We start from the raw sequence: 8,672 nt of genomic DNA on the forward strand, positions 1-8,672 counted from the left end.
CTCACTAGTCGCAGAATGAGCTCCCACTCTGTCTCCTATTCTATCTTTTTAAGGCATCAGCATGGGAACAGCTTCTGAAACCCCCCCAGGCCTGCTCCTTAAGGAGAAGTTATAGAACATTACACATGGAGGTGGGGGAGTGGCAGGCAAAATGGCAGCTGGGCAAGGTGAAGATGGCAGCTAACTGGATAGGGAGGTGTAAATGGGGGTTTATGTTCATCTTACAAACCACATAAATGATGTGGCCATTTTCCTGACTGCCTAGTTACATTATACACAGGGCAATGGTGGGTTCTCCATGGGGTCGAATTCCCAGCTTGGGGGCCTTATGTGCATCCCCTTTCCCCAGTTTGTTCCTCCTGCCCTGCCCTTGTGCCCTTTCTATGCTAGGGGCAAAGTCTTTCCTCTCCAGGCGCAGAAGATGCCTTTAAACTGGGAACCACTTTCTCTCGCTGGGCAATCCTGCTGCCCCTCCAGGCTCTGATACAATGGGCACAATCTGGTCCATGGAGTGAAACAGAAAAGCTGAGTAACATTTTTACTGTGCCTCCCCCTTATCTGGAGTTACGTCACCCACACGCAGTCTTAACCAAATATTGAATCACCTCTGGAGGTGTTGGAAGGTGAAAAGGAAACTGCAGGAAACAGGGCATTCTGGCTGGAAGACAAGCTTTCATCGGTTAAAACAGAAACCTATGGGAGGAATGGAGAAAGGTGTCTTGGAGAAGAATGTATCTGAAAGGCTGGAGGCAAAGGTGAGAGCTGGGAGGAAAGCCAACTTCCCAGCAACCTCTCGATCAGGAGAAGTAAGGCTTATTCACCAAGAGAGATCAGAGTTAAAAGGACTCATATTTAAAATGTGAATCTTCATCCTAATGCTGCATGATCTACAGCTCCCTGTCTGTATCACTGTTTCAGAGACTTTTCCTTTCCTAAGAGTAGGTTTTGCACCTTGGGAAAGTCACGAATCAACATTTCATTGCCACCCACTGCAGTCTCAAGCTTGGTCAGGTTGTAGGCAGCGTCATCCAGTGAACTGGGCTCTGAACCTGGTGTCAGGAGACCTCCATTCTATGCCTGGCTCTGAGACTGGCTCACTGTGAGTTCTTGAGCGGGTCCATACTGTGCTTCTCTTAAAGGTGGGGCTAATAATTCTTACCCATCTTTGCTAAAAGCTTTGAGATCTGTGGATGAGAGGCCAGTATAAGCACAATATAATTATTTACTGTTATTGTAACACTCCTAACAGTGATGCAAGAGCAGGAGTATCAACCTCAGGGCAGACAGTTAAGAACCAGGGCACAAATCCAAATTGGTTGTGGGTTCTGCTCTTCACTAACCAACTGCACCAAGTGTAAACTCCTCAGGCATTTTAACAGCCTGAGTATGGAGTCGCAGACAGTGCCCTGGGTACTCCGGTCTGTCTTGCCCCCCAGATGAGTGTATCTCTGATATAGATGGCTTCTTACACCAAGAATCACAGCAATATTCAGGTATCAGAGGGGTAGCCGTGTTAGTCTGGATCTGTAAAAAGCAACAGAGAGTCCTGTGGCACCTTTAAGACTAACAGATGTATTGGAGCATAAGCTTTCGTGGGTGAATGCCCACTTCATGCATCCGATGAAGTGGGCATTCACCCACAAAAGCTTATGCTCCAATACATCTGTTAGCAATATTCAGGTTACTCCTTATCCCAAAGGACCAGTCACTTACCCCAGGTCAATTGTGCTTTAGGTTTCACAACAAAGACAACTCGTGTAGCCCATACCATAGTAAACTAGATGAAGATTTATTAAATAGGAAAAGGGAATGAGAGAGTTATTTACAAGTTCAAAGCAAGCAAACATAGACACACAAATGAGTTGCTGTCTCAGGTTTCAGATGATAACATAGGCTTCAATAATCAGCAAGCTCTATTTGTCCTTTAGGGCTAACCCAGGCTAAGCAGCTGGGGATCTCTTGCTTATGCCTAGAAACACCTTGCCCCCACCAGAGTCCAAGCAGCATAGAGCGCCTTAGTTTATTTGGTTTGGGGTTTTATCCCCCTTCTCCATAAGCTCTGAGCTGAAAACTCAGCTGATTAGAGGAGTCCACTTGCATGACTCCTCTTCAGGGAGAGGAGAGCAGAACAGTAAGGGTCTTTAGTCCTTTTGTTGACAGTTCCTCACTCCAGATGTGGGGAGTTTCCAGTTGTAAGACGCACCCATCTGGTATCGATGGGTATCCTCTTTCATAAGGGGCGAACAATTTTTTAGAAGAGCAGCTCTTAACACTAATTAATGTCTCTTTCCTGTATGGCGATTCATACGGTCACAGAGTGTGGCTCACAGTACAACCACTCAGATATTACATTACAACTTGAAACACAGATATTACTAGTGAGATTAATGCATGCAGCAACTCACAAGCATGCAATAGAGCAGGGATCGGCAACCTTTGGCACGCGGCTCGCCAGGGTAAGCCCCCTGGCGGGCCGGGGCCAGTTTGCTTACCTGCTGCGTCTGCAGGTTCGGCTGATCGCGGCTCCCACTGGCCGTGGTTCACTGTCCCAGGCCAATGGGGGCTGCGGGAAGTGGCGCGGGCCAAGGGATGTGCTGGCTGCCGCTTCCTGCCGCCCCCATTGGCCTGGAGCAACGAACTGCGGCCAGTGGGAGCCGCGATCGGCCGAACCTGTGGACGCGGCAGGTAAACAAACCGGCCCAGCCCGCCAGGGTGCTTACCATGGCGAGCCGCGTGCCAAAGGTTGCCGATCCCTGCAATAGAGTCTAAACACTAAACATTTTCTTATAATTCTAATACCTATTTTATCACTATTAACCTCCAAGTGAGCCAGACAGATTCCAGATATGTATCTGTTAGTGTCCAGCTGAGACATGGGGACTTTGGCATGAGCTGGACCCTGGCCTGTGAGCGTCACAGCTATTATTCGATCTCATCAAATTACCTGTATTCAATGCTGCAGAAGAAGTTTAAAATAAACTGCCAATGTTTCAGGGAATATTCCTTTCCACTGCCAATTTAGATGACCTGAGAAGCAAATCACTCTAGTTAAGCTTCTACCCTAAGATACTCTTGGCTCCCAGTAATTTTATTCTTGAACCCTAATATAAACCATACCAATACCCCTGGGGAACAAAAATTCTTCTGGAGATTTACCCTAAACTTATTTTTTTCAGTTTCCAGGAGTGTTCAGTGTCTTCCTGGTGCTTGTTTAAAATAGGTTGAAAAAAAGCACATCTTTTGGACAGTGTTATTTTTCTAGCACTGATGACGCACTCAGTGCTTTAGTCCAGCATGGTCACCAGGGCTGGCTTAGACTTGCTGGGACCTGGGGCCAGCACCAAAGCCCAAGACCCACCGAAGCTGAAGCCCGAGCCCCACCACCTGGTGCTGAAGCCCGAGGGCAGTGGGTCTCAGTGCTCTAGTCTACAAGACACAAATACAGATCATCCTTCCTCCCTGCCCTGAGGAGCTGAGGTTTTACTTTCTTTTAAGGTGCTTAATAGGTGCAACATTATCACTCTGTGTCCTCAGCCACCAAAGGAGGTCAGAATCAGCAGGCCATTTGCTTTGGCAAAGATGCAATCTAAAATCTCTAGGGAGAAAGGGCCTGAAGCAACCATGTTCCATGACTTCCTAAATCTGATTGTAGTGGCCAGTCCATTCCCGGTATGAAAATGAAACAAAAGAAACCACTGTTTGCCATTGGTTTTAAAAGTGGAATGTTTTAAATGTACCTTATCTTACAGTGTCCTGAGATTCCTCTATGTGTGAACTTCTGGGCTTAGTTGTCACAGGCCTTACTGGCATTACCCAATGTAATGACGTTGAAAGTTAGTGAAGTTACACTGGCATGAGAGACTTGGAAAATACAGTGGTGACAGAGACCTGTTATTTATTTTACTAGACCAAACTGCATGCCTGTTTGCAATATATGAATACAGTAATTAAATAGCAACAGCATAAGTTAGCACGTATGGGCCTGATCTTAGTAACACAACTAACATGAACACACGAGTGCATGTTTCAATGGAAGTAGATTCACCCATATCACACATTGATCGTGCTTTGGAACCAGTCATGTTTCTTACACTGAAAGCTCTTCAGGCTAGGCACCATGTCTACTTCGATATGTACGTTTGGCACAATTGTTTATAGAGACGGCTTATAGGCCATCATTACCAAACATGGGTGCTCACATTTAGTGCTCCTCAAGCTATTCTCTCTCTTTCTCAGCCCTCTCTCTAGCTTGCACCTTGGGCCACACCAACCCCTAGTTGTCCTCAGGATCAAGGCGGAGAAGAAAGATGGCATAATGCCACTGAATGGAACTCGGATGCATCTGGAGAGCAAACCCTGTATTCCCAGAATCTGATGCATTAGCAAAGTGGTTCAACTGTATCAGAAAAAAAAGACATTTTAAATTCATACCTGTGACATTATCTGTCTATTTATCTGTCTACCCATCAGCACAGTATCTAAGAGTGAAAGGTAGCTGGCTCTACACATGTGCTCTAGAGGAAGAAAGTACAACGAACCCTTTCCCACAAAAGCAGCTAAAATTAGGATGCAAGTGCTTGAGGAAACAAGCAAGAGGAATGGAGCTATTAGTCCTACCAGCACTACTTACCCAACAGCGGGGGCTTGGTCAGATCCTTGTGCACGCTGTGCCCTGGCAAATGCCAGCTGGTGAGGAAAAGCAGGTGATGGCTTTTGAAAGGTGCATCAAGACCTGCTCCTTACTGTGCTCATCTGGAGCCTTATGGAGAAGTAACATTTCCCTTCACAACTGCTGGAGGGGCTGAATCCTACTCCTGGGCTCCACAGGCCCTCAAGACAATAATCTGGCCAGGAATCTTGCTTGGTTTATATTAAAAAGAAACCAAAACCAACATGCATGTGGCATTTGGAGGGCACTTCCTTCCAACAGATGGCTCAGTGGCAGAGGAAAAGAAACCAAGTGTTGTCCAATAAGCAAATCGAAATGCACCACAAAACCGATTCTCCCGTTCCCCAAAAAATGTTTTAAATCAGATTTAGACAATTGATTTTTCATATTTTTATTCACAGAATTGAAGCAGATGGAATGTTATTACTTGTGGTTTCATGGCAACCAAAGGTGTGCTAAGTGCAAAGGCAGTACGTCCGGGCTTCTGCTTTCTATGTGCAGTGATATGACAGTCCATAAGAACTATAGCAGCTGTGTAACACCCTAACCCAAAGAGCCGAAAACACACCACTAGCCAGGATGGGTGCTGGGCTGCTTGCATTACATTCCCCAGTGTACAGTAGCGTGGGGAACAGGTCGTTCCCCACATAGAGCCCAATCCTGCTTCTGTTTCAGTCAATGGTAGCTTCCCCATTCGCGTCAGTCAGAAGAGACAGAAATAAAAAGTGCGCCACCGTTACGTGTTTCTTTATGCTGATAAACACTTCGTTCTTTAAAAATAAAATAGGATCTGGGTCTCCTTTCACTCACACTGGTGTAAATCCGGAGTAACTCCACTGAAGTTAGTGGTGTAAAACCTGCGTCACTGACAGAAGATTCAGGACTACATAATACAGTTTATACATGCAGGTGAGATAGCTAGACAGAAAACGACCCCAGCTTTGGGATGAAATTTGAACAGTGCATGACAATACTGCGTAACAGTATAGGACAGAAATTGAATACCATATTCTACTGAAAATGCAAGGATAATTTAAGCAACAAAATGCAGTATAATCATATAATCATTCTTAGCCACAGCAACTTTCTATGTCAACATACCGTAAATTCTTCTTAATATGAGAAAAGCACCATAGTTTGGAAACTTCTATTGATGTAGGTCCTATTACATCATAGTGATTTTTAAGCCGAACATCTATCTAATCTATTTGGGTGAGTTTTGTTTAAAATCTATGGCAAACTCTTGCCCGTTGATTGTAGTTTTACCGATTACTGGAATAGGGAGTTGTAGGTTTGGGCGCTAAGTTCCTCTTACAACCCGCATTAAAACTTCCCATAAATATTCATAGTTCTTTACGCATGAATGCAAATATTTATGTAAGGGAATAGAATAGAATAGTGCTTCAGTTCCGAGGTTGTCTCTTTGTGTTTTGGGGACCCACTTTGCATGAATATAAAATATAATATACAGTACTATATTCTTGGGAGGTGCCATGCCCTAGGGACTAGAGCGCTGGATTAGCAGTCAGGAAATCAGTTCAGCTCTACCATTGTGTGATTTTAAGCAAGTGACTTCTTCCTTCAGAGTCTCTTCCCCACCCGCTTTGCTTAGATTGTAAATTCTTTGGGACAGGGACTGCCTCACTCTGTATGTGCACAGGGCCCAGCACAATGGGGTCCCAGACTCATTTGGGGCTGCTAGGCTATGGCGCTGATGACCCTGGGAGTCCTCTGCGAGGCTCTCCCCCTTGCCCTGTTTTTGCAGAGGAAAGGGCACAGTCAGGCACGGATCCCCTGGTATGGAGACCGATCCCTGCACCGGGGGTACCCACTGAGGTCCGGCGCACCCTGCTGGCGCAGATTGGCGAGTTGAGGGGGGTTGGTTCTATCGTGGCTGCTCCTTCTCTTTGCTTGGGGGCGAGGCGCAGCGGCTGCCCTGATTTCTCTCCTTGTATTTCGGCCGAGGCCCCTAGCGCTCGCCCCCCCCCCCGCGCACCTTGCTGAGAAATCAACAGACATAAACTAACCAACGCGCGAGGCTTTCTTTCTCCCACCCAATGCTCATTAACCTGCGCCTAATGCCCGCGCTCTGCGCTCCGATTCCGCTTCGCCTGCCCCGTTGCGCTCCGGCTGCCAGCGCAGCCCGGAGATGCCGCGTTGGGTTAGCGCCAAGGGCTTCCCCCCGCAGCCCCCATCGAGCTGCTAGGGCCGTGGGCCTGAGCCCGGCGTGTATCTCTCCGGCTAGGCAGCCCCGTGTGGGCGATCCCAGCTCTGCCCATACCCCGGCACTGCGGGCCGCTCCACACTGGGCTGCCCCTTGTTCCTGGTCTCCAGCCAGCCCTGTCGCTGCAGGGAGGGGGGATCAATCCACATCCCCCCCCCACACACACACGGCGCCAGGCTGCCGGGGGTAATGCAAGCCAGGGAGGGGGAATCAATCCAGGCCCGCCTGAGGCTCCCGCCCCGGCGCTGGAGCTGGGATCAAATTATCCCCCGAGGGGTTGCAAGCGCCCCGGGAAAGCCGGGTGCACTGGTGTAGATCCGCGGGTGAGCGCACATTGCTAGATCGGCAGGCGGCTCTCGGATGCCCCTCGTTACCTTCCTACGTCAGCCCCAGGGACCCTATTGGCTGGGTCTGGATCTCCCGATCCGGCCGGACTGACTCAGGCCAGGGGCGCTGTGGCTGACCGGGACCCAGCGCAGGGCGTCCAACCTGATTCGCTGAGAAGCGCGTCCAGAGGAGAGGGAAACTGCGGTGACTCGAATCCGATTTAGTGGCTCAGCCAAATAAGGCGTTTACACTCCGGGCCGGGAAGGGTCTCCCGATTGCTGCTTCCTATTTGCGTAGTTTCATTCTTATTTCACCGCCGTGTGCCTGGCCCCTTTGCGTTATTCTCGCCCCCATTCCCATTGCTGGTATGAAATACAGCAGCCAAGCCACACTGAACCAGGAACAAAGTCCGCAGAGAACACCCAAAGGACCCCAACATCTTCCAGGGAAGAAGGGCAGGAACATTACCAAGGGATGCTCTGGTTGGTCAGAGTCACACCGTCTGGACATCAAATCCTGAGCCCAGCCTGGTCCCACAGCGAGTCATTTCACTTAATTAGTGAAATGTATTAGTGCTTTCCAGAGCTGAAAAATCAGAGCCAAGTCTCGAAGCTCTGGGGCTTAGGGAGCTGCCCATACGGAGCTGTTCCGACAAAGTTGGAAAGGAGATCTGGTCCATGGCTGAGCGCCTGGGTGTTAAGAACATTCAAATAATAATAATAGGTAATAATCAAGAAATTCAGGCTGACATTTGAATAAACTTGCGTTCTACTGGGCATTACTACTTGATGCCTCTATTTGCAGGTATTTTACTGGCTACATCACTGGTTCTTTCTTTCTTTGGTCAAAGACTTGAAACTAAAATTTGCATTGATTTCAGGATGTATCCAGCAGCGCAAGGAAAGAAGAGTCGATTGCTGCTCCGTGTCTAGCTATAGTAGCGGAGTGGGTATTTTGGTAGCCTGCTACCAGTATCTGAATGTCTCCACTTGCCTGCATAGAAGATTTTAAATGACACATCTCATCTATTAATATAGAGTAGTTGGGCCCCGAGCCTGCAGGCTGTATGCAGGTGAAACTCCTATTAACTAACTACAAAGTGACTGTTAACATGAACTGATCCGTTATGCTACTGATTTACTTAATTTAATTCCCCCCCCCCCTTTTAGGTGGGTAGCTGCTGAAATATCACGTTCCTTTCCCACCAAGTGCCTGTTCTGCGGTTGTTGGGATACCGAGGAGTTTCCCGTAATGGGCAAATACTGAGTCAGGAGGCGAAAAAAAAAAAAGCTCGATTTCAGTCACAGATAGACACGGGCTACTCGGGCCTGGGCTTCTGAAACCCAGCTGCTGATCACTGGTGCAACCAGCGCCCTGCACGCTCGGACGCGCCAAATACTAGACTGCAAGGAAGGCGCTCAAACCCATCTCTCCAAACGCGCCTTTTACCCA

This window comes from Emys orbicularis, chromosome 1 (genome assembly GCF_028017835.1).
Source record: "Emys orbicularis isolate rEmyOrb1 chromosome 1, rEmyOrb1.hap1, whole genome shotgun sequence".
Taxonomy (NCBI): Eukaryota; Metazoa; Chordata; order Testudines; family Emydidae; genus Emys; species Emys orbicularis.